Source organism: Protopterus annectens, chromosome 7.part0, assembly GCF_019279795.1.
Source record: "Protopterus annectens isolate FY-2018-M chromosome 7.part0, PAN1.0, whole genome shotgun sequence".
NCBI lineage: Eukaryota > Metazoa > Chordata > Ceratodontiformes > Protopteridae > Protopterus > Protopterus annectens.
In genome coordinates, this window is record NC_056739.1 from 3715701 (window position 1) to 3734115 (window position 18415).

The following is an 18415-nucleotide window of genomic DNA, read 5'->3' on the forward strand; positions in this document are numbered from 1 at the left end:
CATAAAACCAAGCCCCCCGAGGAATTCCTTGGCTGTGACAGAAACCACAGGAAGAAAGGGCTGAAGAAATATTAGACGCAGAGCCTTGGGGGCAGACAGAGATGCCAGCATGGAAAATGTATGATGTCTGCACCCAAGGAAAATATGATCCTGGAAAGGTATCAGAACTGTTCCCTAAGGGTTTAGGGTGAACCTCAGACTTTGTAACAAGGAAGTAGTAAACCTGATATCCTGAAGCAGAGAGATAGGAAAGGAGCTTGAAGAAGCAGATCGTCTAGACAGGGAAAGATCTGAATACCTTAAACCTGCAAAAAGCAATGACACCAGAGAGGCATTTGTTAAATACCATTGGTGCATTAAAGGGGACAAAGGGCAAACTACAGAACTGAAAATGCAAGGAAGAGACAGAAAAATATAAACATTTCCTGAAAAGGGGAGAGATGGAGATGTAAAGCTATGCATCCTTGAGATCCAGTGGTACCATAAGGGCCTTGGGTGGAAGAAGAAACAATGTCCTGAGAGTCAGAAAGGTCAGAAACCACCTGAGAAACCTGAAAAAGGACAGCCAGTACATACCTGGTCATATAAGTTTGGTAGTTAATGGTCCTAAAAGAGAAAGTGGCAGCTACATAAACTTTCTTGCCCAACTTTCCCACAGCCCTACTTCCTTATCAGAAGGCAAAATCTTGGTAGAGAGCAATAATTTGGATGGCTTGTTACAGGAGAATTACACAAGAGAAGCATTAGTGGAAGGGCATTTATAAAGAAATGTGCACTCTTCAGGCATTTTATAGAATTCATCTTGGTTCTTAGGTGCAGGGAGCTGAGAGTCAGGGGCTACAGACACTGATTAAAAGGTATGCAGAAGGGCAACTAGAACAGCAGATGGTTTGGGAGAATCCATCTCTAGGAGCTCATAATATCTTTTCTGAATCTCAGACACTTGAGAACAACCCCACTAAAAAGTCCATCATACTGACAATGATATCCCCAAAGGAGAGCTAATACAGGGGGAATGTGAGTTTATGGAATCCTCCTCCTCTGAACTGTATTCCAAAGGGGAAGGGATTTGTGAAGAATAATCCAAAGATTCCTCCCCTGAGTCCACGTCACCCAAGGAAACCAATTCCCTAGGCCTCTTGAATGGAGTAGAATTCCAGGAACTGAGATCCCTTGAGGAGGCTTAAATGCTATCAAAGCATTAAATAAACATTGAGTGAAACCTGCCATTCAGACTGCAGATCCTTAGGAACAGTTGAAATATGCTTTGTGTTTTTGGGTTTCTTTTTCTGCAGGTTGTACACTTAAAACACCCTTGGAAGGTCAGACCCCTGGCTTGACTCAATAGTGGTAGGACTTTTCTCCATCTCTAAGATCTGATGAATCCCTTTCAATCCTTTGGATAGTCAGCTTCCCACAGAACATCAGGTACAAACATTTGAAAAGCCCTGGAGGACATACAAGCTGCCAGATCCATGCTGGCCTCCAACGGAATCACAGAAGAGGTATATGAAGCAAACACTGAACAGTCCTTATCTGAGAAAATGGCTTGGTAACCAGCACAGCAGAAGGGTGTTCAGACTGAGGTTCAACAATGGAATTTGGACTGGCGGCATAGAGGTTCTGAGTGTGTGCATCCGTACATCACCTTTATGCCCTCCACCATGTAGGGAAGCATACATGTGATGTACGACGCCTACAAGTATTGAATGCTTTGGTATACTGGCAGGACATTGGGCTATCCTAGGGAGTAGATCCCTTAGGTAAAGAATACTGTTGAATGCTTTGGTGTACTGGCAGGACATTGGGCTATCCTAGGGAGTAGATCCCTTAGGTAAAGAATACTGCAACAGTGATATGGAAGGACAAACAATCACGTCACATTTACTAATTATAAAGTACAAACTGAGGTGGGTACACAAAGCATCTATGCCATAATTAGTGTATAAAACTGTTCATGGTCACTTCCATCATAAGCATAAAACAGCTGAGGCTATCACTCATGACATTGGCTATAGCTTACTGTATAGTGGTCAGTATACATAGCTGTTACAACTGCCTACAAATGCATTGTTTTATCTCATACTCTTCTATCACTTATGAGACATTAACCATGTTAAAACCACCTTTCAGTGTGGCACCCATTGGGTGAATAGTGGTCCTTAGAAAAATGTCCAAGTCTATGCTGTTATACTGGTAGCTATATGTTTAAACTCTACTGGCAAATTAAGTACTGAAGCATTCATTCATAGGCTTATTTTGCTCCTAACTCCCATCTCTATCATACCTGTAGCTGACAATCAGCCTACTTTTTCCCCCAAGGTTGAGGGCCCTACACTCTATTAATTCCCTCAAGGGAAGACTTGAGCAATGGAAGTGGGATGGAAGGGATTTAGAGTTCTCCCTTTAGCACAGATGTGCCCCCCTCCCCTACCCAGTTTATGCCTGTAAAACTCAAAATGTGGTGAGTATGTAATGGTGTAAGTGAATATCACGTTTCCATGATACACACAACTCCTTCAGATTGCCTTGCTCTGTTTGGAGCCGGGCACATCAAGTCTGATCTTGTCTCCAATGAGAGGTCAAGAATATCACTTTCCATTACTCTCCTGAAGTGAATCACACAAGTTAATGCCTTGTCTCTGTACTTCCTCCCCCAGGCAGCTCTATCAATCCTCATGTTGCTATTCAAATGAGATGGCTGAGTCATAGACAGTGCCATCTCTCTTTGTGTTATAAAACTTTCTCTGCAAAGAATATTTAACTAATAACCCATGACTGGGTATGGGTAATACAGGATTTACATATAGTTGGTGTGGGTTTACCCTCTTGATCAAACAAAGCCAACCACGACTAAATCCAACATTATTCCACCCAGTCATGGGTTATTGATATTCATAGGTGTTTACTAGGCTAACAATCACAAACATCTTTTTAAGCCTAGCTATGCATCCCAAATCTATGACAAGTTTGAATACTCTTGATAAGTGTAAGCATGGGCCTTGGAGATGAACCATTTTCAGGTTACCTGTGTCCATTATAGACATAGGTGCCAAACCAGGGATGAATTTCTGGTTTCCATCCAGTTGTCCAAGTTGCACTTTATACAATGACATTATTTAATGGTTACCATTCTTAAATAATGTCTTTGTATAATGGCGAATTCATGTTCCTCCATGTTTTTCCTTGTTTACTGATGTACTGCACATGCATATGGGACTTCCTTTCTCACTCTTGCACAGTATATCAGTGAAGAGAGAAGAGAGGATCTCCGTTGCTGTTTTATTTATTTATTTATGTTTTAACCGAGATTTTCTGAGAGCCTAAACTTGAGGAAAATCAGGTATGTTTCTGATTATTTTTGCAGAACATACCTGATTTTGTTGTCTTGTGAGCATACGCTGATAGAGAAGCCCAGCAGCTCAATGGCGTTTCAGCAGCTAGACTTTTTCTAGTGGTACGTGCCCAGTTTAGAACAGGCACACTAGTTGGGCTATCCAATCAGTGTGCACAGTTTTGAACAGTGACCAGTTATTGTATAATTATGGCTAGCCACCATCTTACTCTCTCTTTCTCTGGGCTAGTGAATAGCAATACTTTTGACATTGTGCATTATCAAACAATTTACAAAAAAAACCATATAATTTTAAGATGATTTGAGGAAAGAAAATATTGATTTATTTTGAAATCAACCGTTCTGAAATTATTTAATTTAATGTTTTCTGTGCAAAATAAAGATAAAAACAGGAATTTTTTCTTTTATATTTTAATTCAGATTTTCAGGGTCAAGACAACAGTCTCTCAAGATATTTATTTAAAAAAACATGATTACGTAATTTTTTTTCCTAGACTCAAAAGAAAGATTTCACCAAGTCTTAATAATCTGGTGCTGCTGTGTAATTAATGTTAAGGCTATGTACAGATGTCAGTCATCTGCCATAATAGTTTCAAGAGGTTGCTTACTATATAGTCTGTGTGAGTTATTTAGAGAACAAACTGCGGTGGTGGTGCTGCGGTAGCATTGTCGCCTCACAGTAAGACGTTGTCCTGTCCGATTCTCAGCTAGAGCATCTTCTGTGTGGAGACATATTTGAATGGGCGTACCTTCATTGAAGGTTATGCATCAGAGCTGGCAACTCGGCACAAAAAAATCTACTGCCAATCATTAGTGGACCGGAGTTCCACTGTGGCGACCCCTAACCGGGAAAAGCCAAAAGACACAACAACAACAAGAATTGCTTTAAATTTTTTAAAGAAAAAAGTATGCTGTATACAGTTAAAATGGCTCATTTTAAACATATTTAAATGCATTTTATAGAACACAGATGATATTCATAAACAGATGTCACTAGATCAGAGTATATTCTATCACAAACTTTATCACTGCAACCTTAGTTCTAATTATTGAAATCCTACATGTTACTCTTCATTCAATAATCCTTAACAAAATAATGTACATTAGGTCTGTACATATAACTGGGCAATCAAGCTCTAGTTTTATGACATTCAGCCATTTGAAAAAGCAAGACTGTATAAAACTGTGACTCTTTAGTAACAAAGAGAAAAAAGTCAGCACTTTGAAACATCAAAACATTCTGCTTTATTGGCTTAATGGCATCAAGGCTTCATAAGAACTGCTCATAAAAACTGAAACAGTATTTAAATATAAAAAAGTAGTCACATTATATAAATCTATGACAAGCAACGTGCATAAATACAGTGGATATCTACAGAAAGATGCAACAAAATGTGTTTATGTGACCATGTAAATAGATGTAAAAATGCAAAACTGATACAAATGAATACTCCGTTATTAACCAAAGTTGATGCAAGAGATTGAATAGGACATGTAAGTTGCATAAGCTAATAAAGAGTTTTCAATGTGCTCAAATATGTACGAAAGCATAAAAAAAATGTGTGCAAGTTACTCAAGGGGTCTAAGCTTCAAAGCACGTTTGATACAGAGATACTTCTTAAGAGCAGGAGGTGTTCAGTGTCGTGTCAAAGCTGAATCTGCACTTCCTGTACAATTCAAATGCTGCCTGGATCTTCACCCTTTTCATGCAGCATCACTTTTCCAGCAACAAGCAATTCACATCCTTTAAAAGTGTTACACTCCACTTTGTGCTTAAAAATAACTAAATATATTAGTGATAGTCTTGTGATGTATGCAATACTCATTCCCATACATACATGTAGATATTTATATATACAAGTGCATATATATATATATATATATATATATATATATATATATATATATATATATATATATATATATATATATATACAGAGAGAGAGAGAACATATATAAGAACAAATGCTTTCTGTCCTCATGAATAACGATGAATGCTCCAAAAATCAAGAACTATTTTTATGTCTTTCAACTTGATGGCTGCTTTCTGTATGGGATCACATTGCAGCAGGGCAGGGAAATTGCCCTTACCACACTGTGGTGCAATCTCAGAGGTGGTATATATGATTAGGAAGAGTGGGGGGGGGGGTAAAGGGGGCTTACCTCTCAGCACAAAAAGATTATTATTAATCATTTTTGATTTGATCTAAAATGATCCCTGTTTTGTGTTTATTGTTTTCTGTGGTTGGTATTTGATGATATCATTTTATGTATATCTATGTCATGAGTTATTATAAGGAGAATGTAACCAGCAGTCTACCATTTGTGCTGTCACCTTAGACATGGCCTGAAAAACCTCTGCCCTACATTTTGACAAGTATTTTGCTTCAGTCAGAAGATAAGCGAACTAGTTATTGACATTTAAGTGGGAGACTCATGGTGACAACATGCAGTGCTGTTCTGTACACACAAAATCCACAGCAGTACAGATCAAGTGTCCGTGGAATGTCCTGCACACTTTTCCTATGGCTGATTTTCCCAAAAGCTTAAAGCCACTCCTCATGGTCTGGATTCAGTGATAATGACAACAGTGCACTAGTGAAACATCAAACCATTCAGTCTGCTCTTTTGGCTTAATGGCATCAAATTGATTAAGGAAGTGGAATGTGGCCCAGAATTTACTACCACAAAGTTGTCATGCAGAGAACAGCACTTTGAAGATTGAGCACAACAAATTAGAGAATCATAGAGCTTAATATGCACAAGGCATGATACCTGTGGAATAGCTCCAGTAGGAACCCCAGTAGAACTAAACAGAATCCCAAATATGGACAGTAGGGAGAAAGACAGTTATATAAAAAGCAACACAGTAGCACCTCATCTTATGCACCAACAAAGCAGTTTTCATACAAAGTTATCCCATCCCATTGCTACTGTTTTATGCATTTCAAAATTAAGGACATGATGGGCAGATAAGCCTCAATATACATACATAGCATGGTATCTTAAAAGCTGGCAAAAATAGTCAATGTTATGTAGACCATAGTGTCGAAGCTGATGATGGGGGCAGGGTAAACAGACAACACATACTACAACTGCAATAAAAGATGACTTGTCCAGTACTAAATATATAGGCTAGGCATACTGTACATTTGTTTGTGTGTACTCATGCATATGTATCTGTGTATGCACATGCATGTCTAATAGTTGACCATTGCAAATCCAGATATCAAGAGAAAATTACTCTGTATAGAGATGATGTTGACCAGCCAATGGCTGTAGAATACTCTAGAAACTGAGCCGTCCAGAAAGGTATGTATCCCAGATGGCAGGGTGATACCTATGACTAAACATATCTACAGTGGTTCACATATAAATAACACACTATATCACTCTGTCACACCACAGATGTGGTATCTGTATGGTCAAAGCTGCCTCCAGCATGCATTTCATATGGAAATCAGCCAGGTGTATGGTGCATGACAGTCACTTGATGTTATATGGGTTCATTGTTATCTACTTTGGTAGCCTATTTTTTCACTTTGATATAATTTCATGGACATTTTGCTTGGTTCACAGCACTTTTTCTATACCATTCTGGGCAGACTTGAGGCATTGGAATCACATGTGTGGCACCCAGTCACAAGAGCATCTATATTACCCAATCAAACATTTTGGTTAGCAAATACCTAAATGTCGAACTGGTAATATCGAAAAATTAAAACAGCAAACAGCCAATTCAACGTAGGGAATGAATTCCCTTGGCCAAAAAAAAAAAATTTAAAGCAAAATGAGGTGGCTGTGCCCCCCCCCACACCCCCCTAACTAAATATACCAACTCTGAGATTGCTCTACACTAGGGAAAGGGGAAAAATCCACATAATGCCCAAGGGAATTTTTTCCCTGCATTAAATCGTCCGTTCATGTTTTTTTGCTTTCACTATTACCAGATCGACATTTAGGTATTCGCTAACCTAAACATTCAATCATTTTATTTATTTTATTTATTTATTTGAAGTTTGTTTACCAGGATAATCCATTGGACCGAATGAGCCCATTTTCAATGGAGTCCTGGGGAGAAAAGCTCCAAAGATACAATGTCAAAAAACAAAATGTCAAATTACAAATAAGAATAAAGTCAATTATAATAAGTAGAAAATAACATCTAATTTAAAGTAAAATATAATAGGTAGAACATAACATCTACTGATTAAGTATCACAGTAGTATATGTAAGCAAGAGATAGTATTAAGAAAAACAGGAAATGCAACAGAACTGCAATACAAGAACAACAAATAAGTTTACAATTTTTAATTTCTATATTCAATAGTAAATGTAAGGAAAGAAAGTATTAGTTAAGAATATTAGTTAGTAGGTATGTGCAGATAGCAGTTACATAAGTGGTTGGCTATAGTAGGAGTGTTCCTATAGAAGGGAAGGGATTATAGAATAGGGAGTGTGAAGTAGCTGGAGGAATTTATGTAGGGTGGGTACAGGAGCATTCCCAGTGAGAAGATAGGTGTGAATGGAGGAGAGATTTGAAGATAGGAAGGCTGCTGGTAGTACGGATATGTGATGGGAGGGAGTTCCAGAGGTGGGCCAGGGCAAAGGAAAGTAAGAGTTTGCCTGCTGGACGGTTAGGTATATGGAGTTCGAGTAGGTTCTGAGTGTTGGTTCTAAGGGGTCTATTAGGATGGTGTATGGTGAAGGCTGAGGAGAGAGAGGGGCAAAGTGAGGGCTTAAAGATGAGCTTATGAGCTTGAGTTAGTTGAGTGTAAGAAAGATAGTTTGGGAGCTCTAGCCAATTCAGTTTGTGGAGGGCAGTACAGTGGTGAGAGGAGGATCTATGGCCAGAGGCTTAATTTAGCGATTTTGTTGTAGCAGGAAGAAAGTTTTGTTTTGGTAGAGGATTTAAGGTTGGTTAGTAGTGGGGCACCATATAGTAGAGAGGGGATGAGGTATGTGGTAGATAGGAGGAATCTGGTAGAAGGGGAGAGGAAGCGTGAGTGCCGGTAGAACATACCAAGTTTTTGATGTGTTTTTTTAATGTTTGTATGTATATGGAAATCAAATGTGAGCTGATTATCAATGAGAGTTCCTAGCAGTTTGACATTGGAAACAATTTCTAGGGATGTATTATTTTGACTGGTTATGAGGAAAGAGTTTTTGTCAATAGTTATGCTTTTGATGGTGTGAATAGAATGAGTTTGGTTTTAGATGGATTTAGAGCAAGATGATTATCATGCATCCACTTTTCAGTGGTTGTGAAGGCATCCTGAGTTATTTTTTTGAGTGAGGGAATACAGTTTGCAGCACAGATGATGGTAGAGTCGTCAGCGTATTGGACTATTTTAGCATTTGGGATATTGTAGTGAAAGTCATTAATGAAAATATTGAATAATAGTGGACCTAATATGGAGCCTTGAGGTACACCAGTGACAGTGTTGAGGTAAGAGGAGGTGGATTTCTTCCATTTAACAGATTGCTGCCGATTGGAGAGGTAACTAGAAAACCAACTAATGCAAGAGGGGGAAAGATGTAGGTTAGAGAGTTTGTTGAGTAGCAGGGAATGGGAGATGGTGTCGAAGGCTTTAGAAAGGTCTAGGAGGAGAGTAGAGACAATATAGTTGGAGTCTCTGGCTTTATTTACAGTTTCAAGGAAGGAGAGAAGAGCAGTAGTAGTGCTATGACCGGTCGAAATCCATCTTGTGTTGAAGTTAATAGGTCATTATTGGTGAGGTAAGGTAGCAGTTGTATGTGTATGCACTTTTCTAGTAGTTTAGAGATGGGGATAAGATGGCAATTGGTCTGAAGTTGGAAATGGCATTGTCGTTACCTCCTTTGTGGAGGGGAATGATGTAAGCTTTTTCCAGATTTGGGGTACATAACTTTCTTGGATGGACCGATTTAAAAGTATGCAAATTGGGTAGGCTATGGATTCAGTAGCTGTCTTTAGGAAGAAGGAAGGGATATTGTCGGGAGCGTTAGAGCAAGGTTTTAATTTAAGAAGCAATTTTTTTATAGTACATATGGGTATAGGTTTGGGGGAGAAGAGAGGGTGGTCAGAGGATGAGTGTTCAAGATTGGAAGTGGAAGTAGGAGTCGTAGCTGGAGGAGTCGAGTTATTAGAAAATGAGGATGTTAATTTAGATATGGAATCAATAAAGAAGCTGTTAAATTGGGAGGCGAGATTGGTATCAATAGTATTTTCATCTGGTTGTGGGTTTTCCTTTTTGCCAGGGTTGAAGAGGGAGGAGATACTATTCCAGAACTTTTTTGGGTTAGTCTTATGATTATTTTGGAGGGTAATATAGTAGGATCTGCGGTCAGAACTGATAAGTTTTTTGACTCTGTTGCGGAGTGTTTTGTATTCATTTAGGGAGGCTGGGTTTTTGTCTTTATAGTAGTTTTTTAAGGCTTTATTGCGAAGGCGCATGGTAGATAAGGTATCTTTTTTTAACCATGGGAGAGTTTTATTCTTGATTCTTTTTATTCTAAGTGGAGCTAAGGAGTCGAGGAGGTTTAGAAATGATATATTAAAATAGGTGACGGCTTCATCTAGGGGTAGTGTATGTAGGGGACTCCAATTGAATTGTTTCAATAATTCAGAGAAGGTGTTTTGGTTGAAATTCTTTAAGGAGCGCACAGAGATGGTGGTATGAGAAAGCTGTGGGGAGGTAGAGTGACGGTGAGCAAAGGTGGGAAAGTGGTCACTGAGAGGGTCAGGGAGTGTACCACTACTTGAGAATAGGTGAGGGTGTGATACCAGAATCCAGTCTAGGGTGCTTCCACAGGAATAGGAATAATCATGTAATAGGAACCCTTAAAGGAGGACAGATTGCCTGGGTGCCAGTTTGCAGGAAGCACAAATGACTTTGCCAAGAGAGAACCCTTCCTCTGTCAGCCACTGTTTTTGATAGAAATTCAAGATTTTATTTGTTGAGTATCCTGTGTTTACTTTATCTAAAATATACTATCAACTTCATCATTCTGTGCCTATCCACCAGGACTGCTTTACATTCCCTTGATTGTTTTTCAATGCCTTTCATTCTGGTGGTTATGTCATTGATCTTGAATCATTTTCCTTAAGTTAACTCATTTGTACTAATACCACATATTATGCTTTCTTGTTATGGTAACTAGACCACTGACATTTCAAAACGTCTGCCATACCACCTTTCATTATAAGCTATCTTGTTGCAAAATGATCATTCATCTGTAGTTGGAGAGCGATATAAAGCATGTGCTTTCCATAGGAAGATTTTGAAAATAATTATTTTCCCCAAAAATCTTTATTGTTACTTGGATGACTTAACAAGGTCCAAATGGAGATGATAAAATCAGCAAGCAAAGGAGTTTAATATTGCTGGAATTGAATTCATCCTCAAGTCTTGGTGAGTACCTTCACTAGGTGGACCTTGTTTTTACAAAATTTCACCAAGACAACAGTGATATATAGACTGCAGTTTACACAGCATACATCATGGACAGAAGCAGGTTAAATAATAAAAAAGACAGCTGGGTAAACAAGTCCTGAGATAAAAAAGTGCCCAATCTTGGTATGCACACTAGTGCCAGGACTGGAAAAACTGACAGTGTAGAATCTTCAAGATATGAAAACACTCCTACAATGGGATTAGGCCAGGCTCAAGCGGAGGATGCCAACCCCCCATTCTAGAAAGTAGTAGTAGTCCAGAAAAACCTGATAGGCCAAAAATAAGAGACACAAAGACAGAGTGGACTATTATGGATAAGAAACACATTATATATTGTTAGTATTATATAAGTATCCCAGAATTTTCAGATAGAATATACTCAAATAAAATTGAGAGAGAGTTTAGAGGAAAGAAAAATGCTTGCACAAGAAAAACTGTCAAAAGCTTCAAATACAAATTTCTGTTCATTATTTAAAAAAAAAACATAAAAAACATTATATACACCAAGAAACTTTGAACCATTTGGAAAAAGAAGCAAATGAGTAAGAGTGAAAATATAAAGAACATATCTAGAGATTTCTGAAAGGTATAAAAAAAGAAACGGGGACACGGGAAATGGAGAGAGAGAGAGAGAGAGATCTGGTGTGGCACAGTATTTATGCAAAGGAGAATTCTAAACTAATTAATACAAAAAAAGCAGGTCCAATGTTATCTGAATATGGAAAATTTCACAATACAAAAAAGAAGACCACAAAAGGAAACATAGAACAAAAGATTTGTAAAGCAGAAGTGAAACAAATAGAAACTGAAGTTGTGGAATACCTATGAAGTGAAGGATTTATTGTTGAAAGTCTAACACAGGTTATGTCACAACATGATGGAGTCCCCAGAGTTAGATGAAACAGGTGGAGTGGGAGACATCTGAAGAAGAAATATGGACATGGGAAAGAAAGATTTAATATGGTGCAGTATTCATGCAAAGGAGAAAGCAAAACAAATCAATATAAAAAGCAGCACCAAAGACATCTGAAGAGAAATACAGGCAAATCCATCAGGATATGGAAAATTTCACAATACAAAAAATAAGAAAACAAATGGGGACATGGAAAAGAGGGTTAGCAATGTAGACATTAAAGAAATAAAAACCGAAGTTATGGATTACCTGTGAATTAAAGGATTTAGTGCAGAAAATCCATCTCTGGTAATGTCACAGTACGATAAAAGAATGAGTCCGCAAATTAAGGAGTAACAGGTGGAATGGGAAGCTTCTGATTACTTGCCATATGAAATACTCTGGCGCCTTCAGTAAGAAACCAGCACAAAGGTTCAGCTGGAGTTGCACAGCAAGGGAAGGAGCAGGAAACAGTGGCAACTATGATACGGTCAATGTTGGGGAGTAATAGGCCAGATCAATGGATGACGGAGGATGCAGCTGAAGAGACTATATCAAAGGGAGATGTTCTGGAACTTTCTGTAGAATTCCCACAGGAAATGGAGAACAATGAATGTGTTACTGTTAGAAGAGGAAATGGATCAACATAAATACTTGGAAAGATAGACGTGATAAAAGCAATGTGCAGTATCAAAACAAGCCAGGATCTACCTTACACTATTGCAAATAATAAACTAAAGGTATCAGGATGGCAAACCAGTTTGTAGCCAAGACATTATAAGGAACAAATTATTATCCCAGGGATAAAAATTCAAAGGGGGCTATTCCAGGGTGACTGTGTCACTGCTTCTCTTTTGTCTTGCCCTTAACACACAGATCAACAGTGGTTACAGTCTGGCTCCCAGGTATCAACAAAGTGTAAAGACTTTTCTTCTTTATGTGGATGATGTAAAACTGCATAGTTCATCAGATGAGGAGCTGAAAGCATAACTGAAATTTGTAAAAACTTTTTCAGATGATATAAGAATGCCATTTGGTTTTGATAAATGTACAAATTTAACATTTAAAGCAGGAAAGCTGCAGTACCAAGAAAACATCAGATTGAGACAGGAACGTAACCTCAAAGAACTTGAGCAAGAGGGAATGTATAATATTTGATAATTGATGAAGGATTGACAATAAAACATGAACAAATGTGAACAAAATTCAGTAATGAATATTTTAGAAGACTAAAATTAATGCTGAAAACAGCCTTGACATCTAGAAACAAACTCCAAGCTATAAACCAATTTGCTGTTCCTGTTCTAACTTACAGTGTGGGGTGATTGACTAACCCCAAAAGGTATTGGATCAGTTGGACAGGAAAACAAGAAAAATGCTTCACACTTATCAAATGATATATAAAAATCAGTTGTATACCAATATTATACACTCCTCATGCTGAGGGAGGTATGGGCTTCCTCAAAATTGATTGCACATATACATTTGCAATTGTAGATTGCATACATACCTGCTGACCTCATCAGATCCAGACATAGTGAAAGGTTTGAAGCATGAAGAGAAAATAAATCTAAGTTTCCCTTCCTGCTTTAGTTTAGCAGAAGCATACTGCTGTCAACCAAGAATGGAAACCAAACCAGAAGTAGACAAAAATCAGACATCAACTGAATGTGCCAAAACCAAATGAAAGACTAAGGAGAAGGCAGTAAATGTGGAAAAGACATAAATATAGTTGTCAGTACAGAAAACTCATGGAACAAACTCGTCACTCAGGATCTGATGCAGGGATGCTTAAAGAGAGGTGAATTTAAACCTAAAGATGAAAGGTGGCCCAGAACAGGGGACTATGTACATGTTGATTTACAAAATCCATTGAACATGTGGGAAAAATAGATAAATGCAGGTTCTGTAAAACAGAATTGGAAACAGTCACACATATTTTTGTTGGGTGTGATACAGTAATGGCAGAGGGCCTGTATACTGAAAGGCATAATAGTGTAGCACGACTCTTGCACTGGGGATTGTACAAATATTACAATATTAAAGTGGATGAAAAACACTGGAAACATGAGCCACAAAGCATTATATCACAAGGAATCACCCATATAGCAACCTATAAAAAGACAAAAGTAACAATGACCATTGAAATTTCTACACCCAGTAATTACAGTGTCTTACATACAGGGAGAGACAAAGTCATGAAATACCAGGATTTGCAGGCAAATACAAGGGCAATATGGATGGAAGCTAACCAGACACTTCCAATAGTATTAGGAGCACTGGAGCTCATAAAAAAGAATTTGCAGTCTTATTTAGGTATGCTACTAATACACGTATCTCAATATGAACTGCAGGAGTCATCAGTTATCGGCACATTCAGGGTACTGTGAAGAAAACTTTTGGCTGACATCAAAGACTGAAACAATACTAATTCCACAAACGTTAATCATACATTGACTTAAATGGGGTAAATTCCTGTTTTGGTAGCAGAAACCCAAAAGACCTGGAGAAATTAAACAACCAATCAAGCACTTGTTGAATTCTGCAAAAGTGGTCCAAGACAGTTCATTTATGCCCATCTCCTATATGTTGATGGAAGTCAAAAAGTGTCCCAGAACCACCACAGGCAGTTGTCTTTTGCAGACCTCCATTTCTTTGCCAAACAGATCCTTCACTGCCCCCTGATGTCACCATAGTAATAGTCAGTGACACAGCATCTGCACTCAAAATGCAATCTTACAATCTCACCTGAGCACTCAAGATGCAATGTACCCTTTTAAAAAAGCATAACCTCTTACTGTTTTTCCTTCTGCTTTTCTTATCTGCTTTTCAATGGAAGAGTTTGTGCATCTACCCAAAATTCCAAGGCCTGCATCTTCCTGACACTGCATTTTGGATGGTGGGCTATCAAAGCTCATTTTTACACCATCTTTTTATCATCTGACTTCACATAAATGTAATGACATTAACTCCCTAAGCAGAGCTTGTTGTGATATGCAGGTTTAATGATGAAGACTGAGTGGGTCTATATTAGAACACCGAACTTTCAAAATTTTGAGTGTGCTAATATCGACCCGTTTTCAGCAAACGCTGAAAATATCAAAGAAACAGAAAACTGAATTTTTTCCTAGGGAAAGAATTCGGTTGTCTGTTTCTGTTCCTTTGGTATTTTCAGTGCTGTAGTGGAAAGTTACGGGTTGGGCTCAGGTGATTGTGTGGACGCGAGGGTTAGGGCGGGGTAGGTGAGTTAGGGTTAGGGCACGGATGAGGTGACTGCACGATAGTGACGGACCTTAGGGTTAGGGTTTGGGTTAAGGTAAGTGGATAGTTAGTGGTGTATGTATAGTTTAGTGGAGGGTTAGGTGTAAGAGTTTAGGTGTGTGTGTGTGTGTGTGTGTGTGTGTGGATTGCTGTTTGTTTTGTGTGCTTATGTTGTGTGGATGTGTTTTGGAACAGCAAATTTTTTCCCTAGGAAATAATTTGCTGTTCTGTATGTTCGATGTTTTAAATTTTCGATTAATAGGGTTCGATATTAGAACACTCGAAATTTTGAAAGTTCGGTGTTCTAATATAGACCCGACTGAGCTGGTGTTTCTAACATTTGTTGCTGCTCTGGGTTTGGTAAAGGATGAAGTTAACTATGTGTACTAGATTAAGTTTTACAGTGCTACAGCTGATGTGTGCAATGTTCAGCAAATATGTTTTATTAGAACTTCTCTATGTTTAAACTCAGGACTGATCACATGGTGATAATGTAGAGCACTGGAATGAAATAATGCATGTGCAATGGTTGGCAAAAGCATAGTTACATATATGTGTGCTGCCGTCATAACATTTTAAAATATGATCGCTGGTAAAAAAAAAAATTATAGTTAAACTAGTTATTCTTTTAAATACACTATTGTGCTGTTTCCAGTGCAATGCTATTATCCCCATTTGTCAAGATGAATAAAAAAGGAATATACTTTAGAAAAACAACTGTTCGGCTTGCTACTGCACATGTACAAAACCCAGGATTACAAAGTAAAACCATTAATTCACCCTGCAGAAACCTCATAATCACATGTCAGATGTGGGTTACACTCCAGTCCAGTGTTCTTCATTATCGCATTTACTTGTATTTTCTAGAGATGGTGGATATACATGTGATAGGTTGAAATTCTAAGAGAGTGCCAAAACCCAAGCATGTTTAATTCTGGGCAACCATACAAGCACAGTATTAGAGAAGTAGTAATGGTGAAGGTTATGATTAAAAGCTAAAAGGCACATTTCAGAGTAATGAGAATATGACATGGGATTTATAATCTTAGGTAGAAAATGACAACACTCAACACTCCAGAACTCGTTTTCCTAAAAAAACAACCAACATATACAAAATATCTGATGCTTTATACATTTTTTTTGCCAAAATTTCAATAACATTGTTTTAAATAAAATGGCTTAAGTGTACAGTGCTACCATTTATTTTAACTTTTGTACTTATTAACTTTTTCCTCCACTACCTATAATTTTCTGTTGCTAACACTTGTTTGGATATTGTCTAAATGTAATCCAATTATGGTTGCATTACAAGGTAAATAATTTACTCCGATGCAATGCATAGGCTTAGTAATGGGCTAGAGGAAATGTATCGGTGTAGGGGTGAAGCGGGGGGTTCTCCAGGCATACAACTCCCTTGCTATACCTCTGCCATGACATATTTGTATGTACCATTGTCAGAGGCCTTTTTTCCACCTGATTTATCTGAAAGTTATGGTATGCTGCTTGTGTCTTGCAGGTATTAATATTACATGTTTCAGTTGCCAGGAATGGATACTTTGATACCATCAATAATGCACCAGAGCGTGCAAAGGCTTTTCGAGAGAATCTTTATTCTGCCACAACAATGAAAATTACTCTGATCATCAGTGATGAATCTATGATGCAAGATACACAGAATATCTAAATTATGCACTGCTGCAGCTCATGCTGCCTGTGTCCACCACTGTGAGGTCTGACAGAGTGTCCACCACTGTGAGGTCTGACAGTATGTCCACCACTGTGAGGTCTGACAGTGTGTCCACCACTGTCAGGTCTGACAGTATGTCCACCACTGTGAGGTCTGACAGTGTGTCCACCACTGTGAGGTGTGACAGTGTGTCCACCACTGTGAGGTGTGACAGTGTGTCCACCACTGTGAGGTCTGACAGTGTGTCCACCACTGTGAGGTCTGACAGTGTGTCCACCACTGTGAGGTCTGACAGTGTGTCCACCATTGTGAGGTCTGACAGTGTGTCCACCACTGTGAGGACTGACAGTATGTCCACCACTGTGAGGACTGACAGTGTGTCCACCACTGTGAGGTCTGACAGTATGTCCACCACTGTGAGGTCTGGCAGTGTGTCCACCACTGTGAGGTCTGACAGTGTGTCCACCGCTGTGAGGACTGACAGTATGTCCACCACTGTGAGGTCTGACAGTGTGTCCACCATTGTGAGGTCTGACAGCACAGTCGCTGCAGGTGCCATACCATGAAAATATTTTATACTAGGCTCCTTTAGTGAGATCATTGATAGTAATGAGTGTATTACCATTCCAAAAGCAGCACTGCAGGAACATCCAGTTTCAGATATGTCAAAGGGACTCTGCACACCTACATATAGCCACTCATTGGTCTCCACCCTACTGGCAGTTTGGGTAACAAAGTCTAGCAGTTATCCAAACTCATTGATGGCAAAATCCCACACAGCTACAGTGACACTGGTACAGGACTTACAATTGGCACATTGCAAGTGCAAAAAGTCAGAAATTCAGAGTGAGTGATGTCAGGGAAGAATAGGGACAAAACCTGGTCAGTATAGCCCATGCTGTTCGGAAGGTAGCAAACATCTATGTTGGCAGCAGGAAGCACGATCTGAAGATGCTGCAGGATCATCTGTGATAAACGGCATCTATTTTGCAAAACATCCAGGAGGCATTATGTCTTTGACACAGATCCAGTGTCACCTGGTACACATGAATGTTATAATGGGGGGGGGTTCACATACTGTTGTTAACCAGTCCCTAGCTGCTGTGTCTAGGAGAAGTGCTGTATAGTATGGCAAGCATTTCTCCCTCCAAGTATTCTGAAGTACTACAGACATCTGCCACTGCTGGCATTAATGCTTTGTACATCAACATCAGGATCTTTGCTATGATATGTCATCATGGCATACCAGTGCAAACAGCAACTAAAACCAGCAATGCATAACCAGGTTTGCTACTTTCCTGCGCAAAGATTACAGATTAGTTTGTTCTGCACACCTTGGTCATACATCTTCATGCCATTGATTATGTGCATTTCTTGACAACACTACATCCACATTGACTTGGTGGTCACATCTGTGCACTCTGTGTCCTGTCATCACATGTTTATATTGTGGTAGCTGTGGTACATAACTTTGCTTAGTGTACATCTTTGGTAATATCTGAAACACAGTTTCCACAGAGTGTACACATGACAGCATGGTGAGTAGTGCCTTGATTATGACAACATGTTTGATGCAGTTTGTACAGAGTGTACACATGACAGCATGCTCACTAGTGCCTTGGTTATGACAACATTGATGCAGTTTGCACAGTGTACACATGACAACATGCTCACTAGTGCCTTGGTTATGACAACATTGATGCAGTTTGCACAGCGTGTACACATGACAGCATGCTCACTAGTGCCTTGGTTATGACAACATTGATGCAGTTTGCACAGCATGT